We start from the raw sequence: 17,524 nt of genomic DNA on the forward strand, positions 1-17,524 counted from the left end.
GCCACCAGTCCCGGCACCACGCACCGGGCCTACGGTGCGCCTCAGCCGGCAGGAGTCTGCCGTCTGCACAGCGATGACTGAACTGCTCGTCTCCCCAGCGCCATCTGAGCCATCCGTCTCCCCAGCGCCATCTGAGCCATCCGTCTCCCCAGCGCCATCTGAGCCATCCGTCTGCAATGAGCCTGCAAAGCCGCCCGTCTGCCATGAGCCTGCAAAGCCGCCCGTCTGCCATGAGCCCACTGAGCCGTCCGCCAGACAGGAGCCGCTAGAGCCGCCAGCCAGACAGGAGCCGCTAGAGCCGTCCGTCAGACAGGATCTGCCAGAGCCGCCAACCAGACAGGATCTGCCAGAGCCGCCAACCAGACAGGATCTGCCAGAGCCGCCAACCAGACAGGAGCAGCCAGATCAGTCAGCCAGCCATGAGCAGCCAGATCCGTCAGCCAGCCATGAGCAGCCAGATCCGTCAGCCAGCCATGAGCAGCCAGATCCGTCAGCTAGCCATGAGCAGCCAGATCCGTCAGCCAGCCATGAGCAGCCAGATCCGTCAGCTAGCCATGAGCAGCCAGATCCGTCAGCTAGCCATGAGCAGCCAGATCCGTCAGCTAGCCATGAGCAGCCAGATCCGTCAGCTAGCCATGAGCAGCCAGATCCGTCAGCTAGCCATGAGCAGCCAGATCCGTCAGCTAGCCATGAGCAGCCAGATCCGTCAGCCAGCCATGGGCCATCCCTCAGTCCGGAGCTGCAGTCCCTCAGTCCGGAGCTGCAGTCCCTCAGTCCGGAGCTGCCATTCCTCAGTCCGGAGCTGCCCCTTACCCTGGTGCTGCCCCTTACCCTGGTGCTGCCCCTTACCCTGGTACTGCCCCTGACCCTGGTACTGTCCCTGACCCTAGTACTGCCCCTGACCCTGGTACTGCCTCTTACCCTGGTACTGCCCCTTAGTCCGGAACTGCCCCTGAATGCAATGGGGTTAAGGTGGAGGGGGGTCGTTTGGAGGAAGCCTAGGAGGTGTTTAGGTACTGTGGTGACGTGGGGACCGCGACCAGAGCCGGAGCCGCCACCGTGGATGGAAGCCCACCCAGACCCTCCCCTAGACTGTGTATGGTGCGCCCGGAGTTCGCGCCTCAAGGGGGGGGTTATGTCACGCCCTGGCCTTAGTATTATTGGTTTTCTTTATTATTTTAGTTAGGTCAGGGTGTGACATGGGGAATGTTTTTGTTTTGTTGGTTTTGGGTGTTGTTTATGGTAAAGGGGTTGTGTATAGTATATGGGTTTGTGTGGAGTACAGGTTTCTAGTATTGTCTATGTATGTTTAGTTGTCTAGGAGAGTCTATGGTTACCTGAATGAGTTCCCAATTAGAGACAGCTGATTTCGGTTGTCTCTGATTGGGAGCCTTATTTAGGGTAGCCATAGGCTCTCATTGGTTGTGGGTAATTGTCTATGTAGAACGTTTGTAGCCTTTATGTATGTGCACAACGTTTGTAGCTTCACGGTCGTTTTGTTGTTTTGTTAAAGTGTTTTGTGTCGTGTTCATCTTCGTGTTGTTTAATAAAAGAAGATGGCTTATTTTCCAACTGCTGCATTTTGGTCCGTTAATCCGCCACACGATCGTGACAGAATTACCCACCTTAGGACCAAGCGGCATGACCAGCGGCAACAGGAGAAATACAAGGATTCATGGACATGGGAGGAAATTTTAGACCGGGAGGTACCAGGAGAATATAACCGCCCCAAAGCTGAGCTGGAGGCAGCGAAAGCAGAGAGGCGGCGATATGAGGAGCTAGCTCGGAGGCAGGAAAAGGAACCTACAAAGGATCTGGGTTACACTACGTGGGAGGAGATCGACAGGTGGGCGATCAACCCAGGGAGAGTGCCGGAGCCCGCCTGGGATTCTCTGGCGCAGTGCGAGGAGGGATACCGGCGAATGGAGGCAGCACGACGAAGCGGTAGGAAGCCTGTGGGAAAACCCAAAAAATTTCTTTGGGGGGGGCTTAAAGGGAGAGTGGCGAAGTCAGGTAGGAAACCTGCGCCTACTCCCTGTAATTACCGTGGAGAGCGAGAGTACGGGCAGACACCGTGTTACGCAGTAGAGCGCACGGTGTCTCCTGTACGTGTGCATAGCCCGGTGCGGGTTATTCCACCTCCCCACACTGGCAGGGCTAGATTGAGTATTGAGCCGGATGTCATGAAGCCGGCCCTACATATCTGGCCACCAGTGCGTCTCCTCGGGCCGGTTTACATGGCACCAGCCTTACGCATGGTGTCCCCGGTTCGCCTACATAGCCCGGTGCGGGTTATTCCACCTCCCCGCACTGGTCGGGCAACGGGGAGCATTCAACCAGGTAAGGTTGGTCAGGCTCAATGCTCAAGGGAGCCAATACGCCTGCACGGTCCGGTATTTCCGGCGCCACCTCCCCGCCCCAGTTCAGTGCCACCAGTGCCTACACCACGTAACAGGCTTCCAGTGTGACTCCAGAGCCCTGTTCCTCCTCCACGCACTCATCCTATGGTGCGTGTCTCCAGCCCGGTATCACCAATTCCGGCACCACGCACTAAGCCTTTTGTGCGTCTCCAGAGTCCTGTGCATCCTGTTGCTGCTCCCCGCATTAGCCCTGAGATGCGTGTCCCCAGTCCGGTACCACCAGTTCCGGCCCCACGCACTAGGCCTAATGTGCGTCCCCAGGGTCCAGTATGCCCTGTTCCTGCTCCCCGCACTAGCCCTGAGATGCGTGTCCCCAGCCCGGTGCCACCAGTCCCGGCACCACGCACCGGGCCTACGGTGCGCCTCAGCCGGCAGGAGTCTGCCGTCTGCACAGCGATGACTGAACTGCTCGTCTCCCCAGCGCCATCTGAGCCATCCGTCTCCCCAGCGCCATCTGAGCCATCCGTCTCCCCAGCGCCATCTGAGCCATCCGTCTGCAATGAGCCTGCAAAGCCGCCCGTCTGCCATGAGCCTGCAAAGCCGCCCGTCTGCCATGAGCCCACTGAGCCGTCCGCCAGACAGGAGCCGCTAGAGCCGCCAGCCAGACAGGAGCCGCTAGAGCCGTCCGTCAGACAGGATCTGCCAGAGCCGCCAACCAGACAGGATCTGCCAGAGCCGCCAACCAGACAGGATCTGCCAGAGCCGCCAACCAGACAGGAGCAGCCAGATCAGTCAGCCAGCCATGAGCAGCCAGATCCGTCAGCCAGCCATGAGCAGCCAGATCCGTCAGCCAGCCATGAGCAGCCAGATCCGTCAGCTAGCCATGAGCAGCCAGATCCGTCAGCCAGCCATGAGCAGCCAGATCCGTCAGCTAGCCATGAGCAGCCAGATCCGTCAGCTAGCCATGAGCAGCCAGATCCATCAGCTAGCCATGAGCAGCCAGATCCGTCAGCTAGCCATGAGCAGCCAGATCCGTCAGCTAGCCATGAGCAGCCAGATCCGTCAGCTAGCCATGAGCAGCCAGATCCGTCAGCCAGCCATGGGCCATCCCTCAGTCCGGAGCTGCAGTCCCTCAGTCCGGAGCTGCAGTCCCTCAGTCCGGAGCTGCCATTCCTCAGTCCGGAGCTGCCCCTTACCCTGGTGCTGCCCCTTACCCTGGTGCTGCCCCTTACCCTGGTACTGCCCCTGACCCTGGTACTGTCCCTGACCCTAGTACTGCCCCTGACCCTGGTACTGCCTCTTACCCTGGTACTGCCCCTTAGTCCGGAACTGCCCCTGAATGCAATGGGGTTAAGGTGGAGGGGGGTCGTTTGGAGGAAGCCTAGGAGGTGTTTAGGTACTGTGGTGACGTGGGGACCGCGACCAGAGCCGGAGCCGCCACCGTGGATGGAAGCCCACCCAGACCCTCCCCTAGACTGTGTATGGTGCGCCCGGAGTTCGCGCCTCAAGGGGGGGGTTATGTCACGCCCTGGCCTTAGTATTATTGGTTTTCTTTATTATTTTAGTTAGGTCAGGGTGTGACATGGGGAATGTTTTTGTTTTGTTGGTTTTGGGTGTTGTTTATGGTAAAGGGGTTGTGTATAGTATATGGGTTTGTGTGGAGTACAGGTTTCTAGTATTGTCTATGTATGTTTAGTTGTCTAGGAGAGTCTATGGTTACCTGAATGAGTTCCCAATTAGAGACAGCTGATTTCGGTTGTCTCTGATTGGGAGCCTTATTTAGGGTAGCCATAGGCTCTCATTGGTTGTGGGTAATTGTCTATGTAGAACGTTTGTAGCCTTTATGTATGTGCACAACGTTTGTAGCTTCACGGTCGTTTTGTTGTTTTGTTAAAGTGTTTTGTGTCGTGTTCATCTTCGTGTTGTTTAATAAAAGAAGATGGCTTATTTTCCAACTGCTGCATTTTGGTCCGTTAATCCGCCACACGATCGTGACAGAAGCACCAACCCATTCCTACTATGCACTGTATTATTGTAGAAGAACCAACCCATTCCCAATCTGCACTGTATTAGTGTGTAAGCACCAACCCATTCCCACTCTGCACTGCCTTAATGGAGATGGACCAACCCATTCCCACTCTACACTGTATTAATTTAGAAGCACCAACCCATTCCTACTATGCACTGTATTATTGTAGAAGAACCAACTCATTCCCACTCTGCACTGTATCAATAGAGAAGAACCAACCCATTCCTACTATGCACTGTATTAGTGAAGAGGCACCAACCCATTGCTACTCTGCACTGTATTAGTATAGAAGCACCAACCCATTCCCACTCTGCACTGTATTAATGTAGAAGCACCAACCCATTCCCACTCTGCACTGTATTAGTGTAGAAGCACCAACCCATTCTCACTCTGAACTGTATTAGTATAGAAGCACCAACCCATTCCCACTCTAAACTGTATTAGTGTAGAAGTACCAACCCATTCCCACTCTGCACTGTATTAATGTAGAAGCACCAACCCATTCCCACTCTGCACTGTATTAGTATAGAAGCACCAACCCATTCCCACTCTGCACTGTATTAATGTAGAAGCACCAACCCATTCCCACTCTGCACTGTATTAATGTAGAAGCACCACCCCAGAATACAGGTGTTCCTCTTCAAGCCTGCCGATAGGTTAAACAGACCACCTGTCTATGGCTGAGAGCACAGAGACTAGGCTTCTTAAACAGGATTGGAGGAGGTGTAAACAAGCCCTCCCCCTGTGCTCCTGCATTACAGGAAGCCATAGCAGGTGTGACTGAGACTGTAAATATGATGGGGTGTCACATCAACACCTGTCTCCCTGCCACATCCTGTGCCCTTCTCCACAGCATTCCTTTCCAACATTGTGACAGCCTCCTGACAACGATCGTTAGTGTTTTCTAATAAGCAAGGTCACACATGAAAAGGTGGAAATCAAAACCTGCTTGGCTGATGATTACATTTGCATATATCTGCATAGAAATTCGGGAGGCGGTCTTAACCGGCAGAGACCACAACAATTCAAAAGCAGAAAGTAAACGACACACTTGAAAAGGAGACCTGATTGTAGCAGTTAGCCCCGCTCTCTTGGCTTCCATTCCCTTCTCTCATTAACTGCTTAAGAGAGAAGCAGAGGGTCATCTGAATGTCCAGGTGAATATTATGGTCTGTTTCAATCTGTTTTACATCAGTAGCTCTGTTGGCTCAGCAGACATAAACAGGATGTTCTGCGTAAAGACGACCTTAATGGTAATTCACTGGTGCCCAGAACAGCACTGAATTAGCTGAAGGAGCTGACACACAATTCACTGGTGCCCAGAACAGCACTGAATTAGCTGAAGGAGCTGACACACACACACACACACACACACACACACACACACACACACACACACACACACACACACACACACACACACACACACACACACACACTTTGTTACAGCTGTGACTATGAGCATCCCAATTTATAGAGGCAGGCCAGAAAATAATCTCCAACACACCAGTCCATTCACAGTGTCAGCTGCCTGCAGTGTCAGTCACATTCATGTGTATTTCTGAGATGCTGGAGTGAAATTACTATCATTTCATAGCGTCTCTATAGCACAAGTGTCAAACTCATTCCACGGAGGTGTCTCAGTTGGTTTTTTCTCCTCCCTTGTACTTGATTGATGAATGAAGGTCACTAATTAGTAAGGAACTCCCCTCACCTGGTTGTCTAGGTCTTAATTGAAAGGAAAAAACAGAAACCCGCAGACACTCGGCTCTCTGTGGAATGAGTGTTAGTGTCTACCAACTATAGTTTTAGAGGGTCTACCAACTAGACTGTTAGAATGTCTACCAACTAGAGAGTGTTGGAGTGTTTACCAACTAGAGTGTTAGTGTCTACCAACTAGAGTGTTAGTGTCTACCAACTAGAGTGTTAGTGTCTACCAACTAGAGTGTTAGTGTCTACCAACTAGAGTGTTAGTGTCTACCAACTAGAGAGTGTTGGAGTGTTTACCAACTAGAGTGTTAGTGTCTACCAACTAGAGTGTTAGTGTTTACCAACTAGAGTGTTAGTATCTACCAACTAGAGTGTTAGTGTCTACCAACTAGAGTGTTAGTGTCTACCAACTAGAGTGTTAGTGTCTACCAACTAGAGTGTTAGTGTCTACCAACTAGAGTGTTAGTGTCTACCAACTAGAGTGTTAGTGTCTACCAACTAGAGTGTTAGTGTCTACCAACTAGAGTGTTAGTGTCTACCAACTAGAGTGTTAGTGTCTACCAACTAGAGTGTTAGTGTCTACCAACTAGAGTGTTAGTGTCTACCAACTAGAGTGTTAGTGTCTACCAACTAGAGTGTTAGTGTCTACCAACTAGAGTGTTAGTGTCTACCAACTAGAGTGCTAGTGTCTACCAACTAGAGAGTGCTAGTGTCTAACAACTAGAGTGCTAGTGTCTACCAACTAGAGTGTTAGTGTCTACCAACTAGAGTGTTAGTGTCTACCAACTAGAGTGTTAGTGTCTACCAACTAGAGTGTTAGTGTCTACCAACTAGAGAGTGTTAGTGTCTACCAACTAGAGTGTTAGTGTCTACCAACTAGAGTGTTAGTGTCTACCAACTAGAGTGTTAGTGTCTACCAACTAGAGTGTTAGTGTCTACCAACTAGAGAGTGTTAGTGTCTACCAACTAGAGAGTGTTAGTGTCTACCAACTAGAGTGTTAGTGTCTACCAACTAGAGTGTTAGTGTCTACCAACTAGAGTGTTAGTGTCTACCAACTAGAGTGTTAGTGTCTACCAACTAGAGTGTTAGTATCTACCAACTAGAGTGTTAGTGTCTACCAACTAGAGTGTTAGTGTCTACCAACTAGAGTGTTAGTGTCTACCAACTAGAGTGTTAGTATCTACCAACTAGAGTGTTAGTGTCTACCAACTAGAGTGTTAGTGTCTACCAACTAGAGTGTTAGTATCTACCAACTAGAGTGTTAGTGTCTACCAACTAGAGTGTTAGTGTCTACCAACTAGAGAGTGTTAGTGTCTACCAACTAGAGTGTTAGTGTCTACCAACTAGAGTGTTAGTATCTACCAACTCGAGTGTTAGTGTCTACCAACTAGAGTGCTAGTGTCTACCAACTAGAGTGTTAGTGTCTACCAACTAGAGTGTTAGTGTCTACCAACTAGAGTGTTAGTGTCTACCAACTAGAGTGTTAGTGTCTACCAACTAGAGAGTGTTAGTGTCTACCAACTAGAGTGTTAGTGTCTACCAACTAGAGAGTGTTAGTGTCTACCAACTAGAGTGTTAGTGTCTACCAACTAGAGTGTTAGTGTCTACCAACTAGAGTGTTAGTGTCTACCAACTAGAGTGTTAGTGTCTACCAACTAGAGTGTTAGTGTCTACCAACTAGAGTGTTAGTGTCTACCAACTAGAGTGTTAGTGTCTACCAACTAGAGTGTTAGTGTCTACCAACTAGAGTGCTAGTGTCTACCAACTAGAGTGTTAGTATCTACCAACTAGAGTGTTAGTGTCTACCAACTAGAGTGTTAGTGTCTACCAACTAGAGTGTTAGTGTCTACCAACTAGAGTGTTAGTGTTTACCAACTAGAGTGTTAGTGTCTACCAACTAGAGTGTTAGTATCTACCAACTAGAGTGTTAGTGTCTACCAACTAGAGTGTTAGTGTTTACCAACTAGAGTGTTAGTATCTACCAACTAGAGTGCTAGTGTCTACCAACTAGAGTGTTTGTATCTACCAACTAGAGTGTTAGTGTCTACCAACTAGAGTGTTAGTATCTACCAACTAGAGTGTTAGTGTCTACCAACTAGAGAGTTAGTGTTTACCAACTAGAGTGTTAGTGTCTACCAACTAGAGTGTTAGTGTCTACCAACTAGAGTGTTAGTGTTTACCAACTAGAGTGTTAGTATCTACCAACTAGAGAGTGTTGGAGTGTTTGCCAACTAGAGTGTTAGTGTCTACCGACTAGAGTGCTAGTGTTTACCAACTAGAGTGTTAGTATCTACCAACTAGAGTGTTAGTATCTACCAACTAGAGAGTGTTGGAGTGTTTACCAACTAGAGTGTTAGTATCTACCAACTAGAGAGTGTTGGAGTGTTTACCAACTAGAGTGTTAGTGTCTACCAACTAGAGTGCTAGTGTTTACCAACTAGAGTGTTAGTATCTACCAACTAGAGTGTTAGTATCTACCAACTAGAGAGTGTTGGAGTGTCTACCAACTAGAGTGTTAGTGTCTACCAACTAGAGTGTTAGTGTTTACCAACTAGAGTGTTAATGTCTACCAACTAGAGTGTTAGTATCTACCAACTAGAGTGTTAGTGTTTACCAAGTAGAGTGTTAGTGTCTACCAACTAGAGTGTTAGTGTTTACCAACTAGAGTGTTAGTGTCCACCAACTAGAGTGTTAGTATCTACCAACTAGAGTGTTAGTGTTTACCAACTAGAGTGTTAGTGTCTACCAACTAGAGTGTTAGTATCTACCAACTAGAGTGTTAGTGTTTACCAACTAGAGTGTTAGTGTCTACCAACTAGAGTGTTAGTGTTTACCAACTCGAGTGTTAGTGTCTACCAACTAGAGTGTTAGTATCTACCAACTAGAGTGTTAGTCTTTACCAGCTAGAGTGTTAGTGTCTACCAACTAGAGTGTTATTGTATACCAACTAGAGTGTTAGTGTCTACCAACTAGAGTGTTAGTGTTTACCAACTAGAGTGTTAGTGTCTACCAACTAGAGTGTTAGTGTCTACCAACTAGAGTGTTAGTGTCTACCAACTAGAGTGTTACTGTCTACCAACTAGAGTGTTAGTATCTACCAACTAGAGTGTTAGTGTCTACCAACTAGAGTGTTAGTGTCTACCAACTAGAGTGTTAGTGTCTACCAACTAGAGTGTTAGTGTCTACCAACTAGAGTGCTAGTGTCTACCAACTAGAGTGTTAGTGTCTACCAACTAGAGTGTTAGTGTCTACCAACTAGAGTGTTAGTGTCTACCAACTAGAGTGCTAGTGTCTACCAACTAGAGTGTTAGTGTCTACCAACTAGAGTGTTAGTGTCTACCAACTAGAGTGCTAGTGTCTACCAACTAGAGTGTTAGTGTCTACCAACTAGAGTGTTAGTGTCTACCAACTAGAGTGTTAGTGTCTACCAACTAGAGAGTGCTAGTGTCTACCAACTAGAGTGTTAGTGTCTACCAACTAGAGTGTTAGTGTCTACCAACTAGAGAGTGCTAGTGTCTACCAACTAGAGTGTTAGTGTCTACCAACTAGAGTGTTAGTGTCTACCAACTAGAGTGCTAGTGTCTACCAACTAGAGTGTTAGTGTCTACCAACTAGAGTGTTAGTGTCTACCAACTAGAGTGTTAGTGTCTACCAACTAGAGTGTTAGTGTCTACCAACTAGAGTGCTAGTGTCTACCAACTAGAGTGTTAGTGTCTACCAACTAGAGTGTTAGTGTCTACCAACTAGAGTGTTAGTGTCTACCAACTAGAGTGTTAGTGTCTACCAACTAGAGAGTGTTGGAGTGTTTACCAACTAGAGTGTTAGTGTCTACCAACTAGAGTGTTAGTATCTACCAACTAGAGAGTTAGTGTCTACCAACTAGAGTGTTAGTATCTACCAACTAGAGTGTTAGTATCTACCAACTAGAGTGTTAGTGTCTACCAACTAGAGTGTTAGTGTCTACCAACTAGAGTGTTAGTGTCTACCAACTAGAGTGTTAGTGTTTACCAACTAGAGTGTTAGTATCTACCAACTAGAGTGTTAGTGTCTACCAACTAGAGTGTTAGTGTCTACCAACTAGAGTGTTAGTGTCTACCAACTAGAGTGTTAGTGTCTACCAACTAGAGTGTTAGTGTCTACCAACTAGAGTGTTAGTATCTACCAACTAGAGTGTTAGTATCTACCAACTAGAGTGTTAGTATCTACCATCTAGAGTGTTAGTGTCTACCAACTAGAGAGTGTTAGTGTCTACCAACTAGAGTGTTAGTGTCTACCAACTAGAGTGTTAGTGTCTACCAACTAGAGTGTTAGTGTCTACCAACTAGAGTGTTAGTGTCTACCAACTAGAGTGTTAGTGTCTACCAACTAGAGTGCTAGTGTCTACCAACTAGAGAGTGCTAGTGTCTAACAACTAGAGTGCTAGTGTCTACCAACTAGAGTGTTAGTGTCTACCAACTAGAGTGTTAGTGTCTACCAACTAGAGTGTTAGTGTCTACCAACTAGAGTGTTAGTGTCTACCAACTAGAGAGTGTTAGTGTCTACCAACTAGAGTGTTAGTGTCTACCAACTAGAGTGTTAGTGTCTACCAACTAGAGTGTTAGTGTCTACCAACTAGAGTGTTAGTGTCTACCAACTAGAGAGTGTTAGTGTCTACCAACTAGAGAGTGTTAGTGTCTACCAACTAGAGTGTTAGTGTCTACCAACTAGAGTGTTAGTGTCTACCAACTAGAGTGTTAGTGTCTACCAACTAGAGTGTTAGTGTCTACCAACTAGAGTGTTAGTATCTACCAACTAGAGTGTTAGTGTCTACCAACTAGAGTGTTAGTGTCTACCAACTAGAGTGTTAGTGTCTACCAACTAGAGTGTTAGTATCTACCAACTAGAGTGTTAGTGTCTACCAACTAGAGTGTTAGTGTCTACCAACTAGAGTGTTAGTATCTACCAACTAGAGTGTTAGTGTCTACCAACTAGAGTGTTAGTGTCTACCAACTAGAGAGTGTTAGTGTCTACCAACTAGAGTGTTAGTGTCTACCAACTAGAGTGTTAGTATCTACCAACTCGAGTGTTAGTGTCTACCAACTAGAGTGCTAGTGTCTACCAACTAGAGTGTTAGTGTCTACCAACTAGAGTGTTAGTGTCTACCAACTAGAGTGTTAGTGTCTACCAACTAGAGTGTTAGTGTCTACCAACTAGAGAGTGTTAGTGTCTACCAACTAGAGTGTTAGTGTCTACCAACTAGAGAGTGTTAGTGTCTACCAACTAGAGTGTTAGTGTCTACCAACTAGAGTGTTAGTGTCTACCAACTAGAGTGTTAGTGTCTACCAACTAGAGTGTTAGTGTCTACCAACTAGAGTGTTAGTGTCTACCAACTAGAGTGTTAGTGTCTACCAACTAGAGTGTTAGTGTCTACCAACTAGAGTGTTAGTGTCTACCAACTAGAGTGCTAGTGTCTACCAACTAGAGTGTTAGTATCTACCAACTAGAGTGTTAGTGTCTACCAACTAGAGTGTTAGTGTCTACCAACTGGAGTGTTAGTGTCTACCAACTAGAGTGTTAGTGTTTACCAACTAGAGTGTTAGTGTCTACCAACTAGAGTGTTAGTATCTACCAACTAGAGTGTTAGTGTCTACCAACTAGAGTGTTAGTGTTTACCAACTAGAGTGTTAGTATCTACCAACTAGAGTGCTAGTGTCTACCAACTAGAGTGTTTGTATCTACCAACTAGAGTGTTAGTGTCTACCAACTAGAGTGTTAGTATCTACCAACTAGAGTGTTAGTGTCTACCAACTAGAGAGTTAGTGTTTACCAACTAGAGTGTTAGTGTCTACCAACTAGAGTGTTAGTGTCTACCAACTAGAGTGTTAGTGTTTACCAACTAGAGTGTTAGTATCTACCAACTAGAGAGTGTTGGAGTGTTTGCCAACTAGAGTGTTAGTGTCTACCGACTAGAGTGCTAGTGTTTACCAACTAGAGTGTTAGTATCTACCAACTAGAGTGTTAGTATCTACCAACTAGAGAGTGTTGGAGTGTTTACCAACTAGAGTGTTAGTATCTACCAACTAGAGAGTGTTGGAGTGTTTACCAACTAGAGTGTTAGTGTCTACCAACTAGAGTGCTAGTGTTTACCAACTAGAGTGTTAGTATCTACCAACTAGAGTGTTAGTATCTACCAACTAGAGAGTGTTGGAGTGTCTACCAACTAGAGTGTTAGTGTCTACCAACTAGAGTGTTAGTGTTTACCAACTAGAGTGTTAATGTCTACCAACTAGAGTGTTAGTATCTACCAACTAGAGTGTTAGTGTTTACCAAGTAGAGTGTTAGTGTCTACCAACTAGAGTGTTAGTGTTTACCAACTAGAGTGTTAGTGTCCACCAACTAGAGTGTTAGTATCTACCAACTAGAGTGTTAGTGTTTACCAACTAGAGTGTTAGTGTCTACCAACTAGAGTGTTAGTATCTACCAACTAGAGTGTTAGTGTTTACCAACTAGAGTGTTAGTGTCTACCAACTAGAGTGTTAGTGTTTACCAACTCGAGTGTTAGTGTCTACCAACTAGAGTGTTAGTATCTACCAACTAGAGTGTTAGTCTTTACCAGCTAGAGTGTTAGTGTCTACCAACTAGAGTGTTATTGTATACCAACTAGAGTGTTAGTGTCTACCAACTAGAGTGTTAGTGTTTACCAACTAGAGTGTTAGTGTCTACCAACTAGAGTGTTAGTGTCTACCAACTAGAGTGTTAGTGTCTACCAACTAGAGTGTTACTGTCTACCAACTAGAGTGTTAGTATCTACCAACTAGAGTGTTAGTGTCTACCAACTAGAGTGTTAGTGTCTACCAACTAGAGTGTTAGTGTCTACCAACTAGAGTGTTAGTGTCTACCAACTAGAGTGCTAGTGTCTACCAACTAGAGTGTTAGTGTCTACCAACTAGAGTGTTAGTGTCTACCAACTAGAGTGTTAGTGTCTACCAACTAGAGTGCTAGTGTCTACCAACTAGAGTGTTAGTGTCTACCAACTAGAGTGTTAGTGTCTACCAACTAGAGTGCTAGTGTCTACCAACTAGAGTGTTAGTGTCTACCAACTAGAGTGTTAGTGTCTACCAACTAGAGTGTTAGTGTCTACCAACTAGAGAGTGCTAGTGTCTACCAACTAGAGTGTTAGTGTCTACCAACTAGAGTGTTAGTGTCTACCAACTAGAGAGTGCTAGTGTCTACCAACTAGAGTGTTAGTGTCTACCAACTAGAGTGTTAGTGTCTACCAACTAGAGTGCTAGTGTCTACCAACTAGAGTGTTAGTGTCTACCAACTAGAGTGTTAGTGTCTACCAACTAGAGTGTTAGTGTCTACCAACTAGAGTGTTAGTGTCTACCAACTAGAGTGCTAGTGTCTACCAACTAGAGTGTTAGTGTCTACCAACTAGAGTGTTAGTGTCTACCAACTAGAGTGTTAGTGTCTACCAACTAGAGTGTTAGTGTCTACCAACTAGAGAGTGTTGGAGTGTTTACCAACTAGAGTGTTAGTGTCTACCAACTAGAGTGTTAGTATCTACCAACTAGAGAGTTAGTGTCTACCAACTAGAGTGTTAGTATCTACCAACTAGAGTGTTAGTATCTACCAACTAGAGTGTTAGTGTCTACCAACTAGAGTGTTAGTGTCTACCAACTAGAGTGTTAGTGTCTACCAACTAGAGTGTTAGTGTTTACCAACTAGAGTGTTAGTATCTACCAACTAGAGTGTTAGTGTCTACCAACTAGAGTGTTAGTGTCTACCAACTAGAGTGTTAGTGTCTACCAACTAGAGTGTTAGTGTCTACCAACTAGAGTGTTAGTGTCTACCAACTAGAGTGTTAGTATCTACCAACTAGAGTGTTAGTATCTACCAACTAGAGTGTTAGTATCTACCATCTAGAGTGTTAGTGTCTACCAACTAGAGAGTGTTAGTGTCTACCAACTAGAGTGTTAGTGTCTACCAACTAGAGTGTTAGTGTCTACCAACTAGAGTGTTAGTGTCTACCAACTAGAGAGTGCTAGTGTCTACCAACTAGAGTGTTAGTGTCTACCAACTAGAGTGTTAGTGTCTACCAACTAGAGTGCTAGTGTCTACCAACTAGAGTGTTAGTGTCTACCAACTAGAGTGTTAGTGTCTACCAACTAGAGTGTTAGTGTCTACCAACTAGAGTGTTAGTGTCTACCAACTAGAGTGCTAGTGTCTACCAACTAGAGTGTTAGTGTCTACCAACTAGAGTGTTAGTATCTACCAACTAGAGTGTTAGTATCTACCAACTAGAGTGTTAGTGTCTACCAACTAGAGTGTTAGTGTCTACCAACTAGAGAGTGTTAGTGTCTACCAACTAGAGTGTTAGTGTCTACCAACTAGAGTGTTATTGTCTACCAACTAGAGTGTTAGTGTCTACCAACTAGAGTGTTAGTGTCTACCAACTAGAGTGTTAGTGTCTACCAACTAGAGAGTTAGTGTCTACCAACTAGAGTGTTAGTGTCTACCAACTAGAGAGTTAGTATCTACCAACTAGAGTGTTAGTGTCTACCAACTAGAGTGTTAGTTTATACCAACTAGAGAGTTAGTGTCTACCAACTAGAGTGTTAGTGTCTACCAACTAGAGTGTTAGTGTCTACCAACTAGAGTGTTAGTGTCTACCAACTAGAGTGTTAGTGTCTACCAACTAGAGTGTTAGTATCTACCAACTAGAGTGTTAGTGTCTACCAACTAGAGTGTTAGTGTCTACCAACTAGAGTGTTAGTGTCTACCAACTAGAGTGTTAGTGTCTACCAACTAGAGTGTTAGTGTCTACCAACTAGAGTGTTAGTGTCTACCAACTAGAGTGTTAGTGTCTACCAACTAGAGTGCTAGTGTCTACCAACTAGAGTGCTAGTGTCTACCAACTAGAGAGTTAGTGTCTACCAACTAGAGTGTTAGTGTCTACCAACTAGAGAGTTAGTATCTACCAACTAGAGTGTTAGTGTCTACCAACTAGAGTGTTAGTGTCTACCAACTAGAGTGTTAGTGTCTACCAACTAGAGTGTTAGTATCTACCAACTAGAGTGTTAGTATCTACCAACTAGAGTGTTAGTGTTTACCAGCTAGAGTGTTAGTGTCTACCAACTAGAGTGTTATTGTCTACCAACTAGAGTGTTAGTGTCTACCAACTAGAGTGTTAGTGTCTACCAACTAGAGTGTTAGTGTCTACCAACTAGAGTGTTAGTGTCTACCAACTAGAGTGTTAGTGTCTACCAACTAGAGTGTTACTGTCTACCAACTAGAGTGTTAGTATCTACCAACTAGAGTGTTAGTGTCTACCAACTAGAGTGTTAGTGTCTACCAACTAGAGTGTTAGTGTCTACCAACTAGAGTGCTAGTGTCTACCAACTAGAGTGTTAGTGTCTACCAACTAGAGTGTTAGTGTCTACCAACTAGAGTGTTAGTGTCTACCAACTAGAGTGCTAGTGTCTACCAACTAGAGTGTTAGTGTCTACCAACTAGAGTGTTAGTGTCTACCAACTAGAGTGCTAGTGTCTACCAACTAGAGTGTTAGTGTCTACCAACTAGAGTGTTAGTGTCTACCAACTAGAGTGTTAGTGTCTACCAACTAGAGAGTGCTAGTGTCTACCAACTAGAGTGTTAGTGTCTACCAACTAGAGTGTTAGTGTCTACCAACTAGAGAGTGCTAGTGTCTACCAACTAGAGTGTTAGTGTCTACCAACTAGAGTGTTAGTGTCTACCAACTAGAGTGCTAGTGTCTACCAACTAGAGTGTTAGTGTCTACCAACTAGAGTGTTAGTGTCTACCAACTAGAGTGTTAGTGTCTACCAACTAGAGTGTTAGTGTCTACCAACTAGAGTGCTAGTGTCTACCAACTAGAGTGTTAGTGTCTACCAACTAGAGTGTTAGTGTCTACCAACTAGAGTGTTAGTGTCTACCAACTAGAGTGTTAGTGTCTACCAACTAGAGAGTGTTGGAGTGTTTACCAACTAGAGTGTTAGTGTCTACCAACTAGAGTGTTAGTATCTACCAACTAGAGAGTTAGTGTCTACCAACTAGAGTGTTAGTATCTACCAACTAGAGTGTTAGTATCTACCAACTAGAGTGTTAGTGTCTACCAACTAGAGTGTTAGTGTCTACCAACTAGAGTGTTAGTGTCTACCAACTAGAGTGTTAGTGTTTACCAACTAGAGTGTTAGTATCTACCAACTAGAGTGTTAGTGTCTACCAACTAGAGTGTTAGTGTCTACCAACTAGAGTGTTAGTGTCTACCAACTAGAGTGTTAGTGTCTACCAACTAGAGTGTTAGTGTCTACCAACTAGAGTGTTAGTATCTACCAACTAGAGTGTTAGTATCTACCATCTAGAGTGTTAGTGTCTACCAACTAGAGAGTGTTAGTGTCTACCAACTAGAGTGTTAGTGTCTACCAACTAGAGTGTTAGTGTCTACCAACTAGAGTGTTAGTGTCTACCAACTAGAGAGTGCTAGTGTCTACCAACTAGAGAGTGCTAGTGTCTACCAACTAGAGTGTTAGTGTCTACCAACTAGAGTGCTAGTGTCTACCAACTAGAGTGTTAGTGTCTACCAACTAGAGTGTTAGTGTCTACCAACTAGAGTGTTAGTGTCTACCAACTAGAGTGTTAGTGTCTACCAACTAGAGTGCTAGTGTCTACCAACTAGAGTGTTAGTGTCTACCAACTAGAGTGTTAGTATCTACCAACTAGAGTGTTAGTATCTACCAACTAGAGTGTTAGTGTCTACCAACTAGCGTGTTAGTGTCTACCAACTAGAGAGTGTTAGTGTCTACCAACTAGAGTGTTAGTGTCTACCAACTAGAGTGTTAGTGTCTACCAACTAGAGTGTTAGTGTCTACCAACTAGAGTGTTAGTGTCTACCAACTAGAGTGTTAGTGTCTACCAACTAGAGAGTTAGTGTCTACCAACTAGAGTGTTAGTGTCTACCAACTAGAGAGTTAGTATCTACCAACTAGAGTGTTAGTGTATACCAACTAGAGAGTTAGTGTCTACCAACTAGAGTGTTAGTGTCTACCAACTAGAGTGTTAGTGTCTACCAACTAGAGTGTTAGTGTCTACCAACTAGAGTGTTAGTGTCTACCAACTAGAGTGTTAGTGTCTACCAACTAGAGTGTTAGTATCTACCAACTAGAGTGTTAGTGTCTACCAACTAGAGTGTTAGTGTCTACCAACTAGAGTGTTAGTGTCTACCAACTAGAGTGTTAGTGTCTACCAACTAGAGTGTTAGTGTCTACCAACTAGAGTGTTAGTGTCTACCAACTAGAGTGCTAGTGTCTACCAACTAGAGTGCTAGTGTCTACCAACTAGAGAGTTAGTGTCTACCAACTAGAGTGTTAGTGTCTACCAACTAGAGAGTTAGTATCTACCAACTAGAGTGTTAGTGTCTACCAACTA

The 17,524-nt window shown here is 45.1% G+C and overlaps 1 protein-coding gene across 2 annotated transcripts in view; it reads right to left on the reverse strand.

Moving 5' to 3' along the window:
• The window catches only part of LOC129858184 (ecto-NOX disulfide-thiol exchanger 2-like), a 419,543-nt gene that overhangs the window by 45,498 nt on the left and 356,521 nt on the right, over positions 1 to 17,524 (reverse strand). The gene's annotated exons all lie outside the window — the stretch shown is intronic.

The sequence above is a fragment of the Salvelinus fontinalis genome, chromosome 6 (genome assembly GCF_029448725.1).
Source record: "Salvelinus fontinalis isolate EN_2023a chromosome 6, ASM2944872v1, whole genome shotgun sequence".
NCBI classification, from domain to species: domain Eukaryota; kingdom Metazoa; phylum Chordata; class Actinopteri; order Salmoniformes; family Salmonidae; genus Salvelinus; species Salvelinus fontinalis.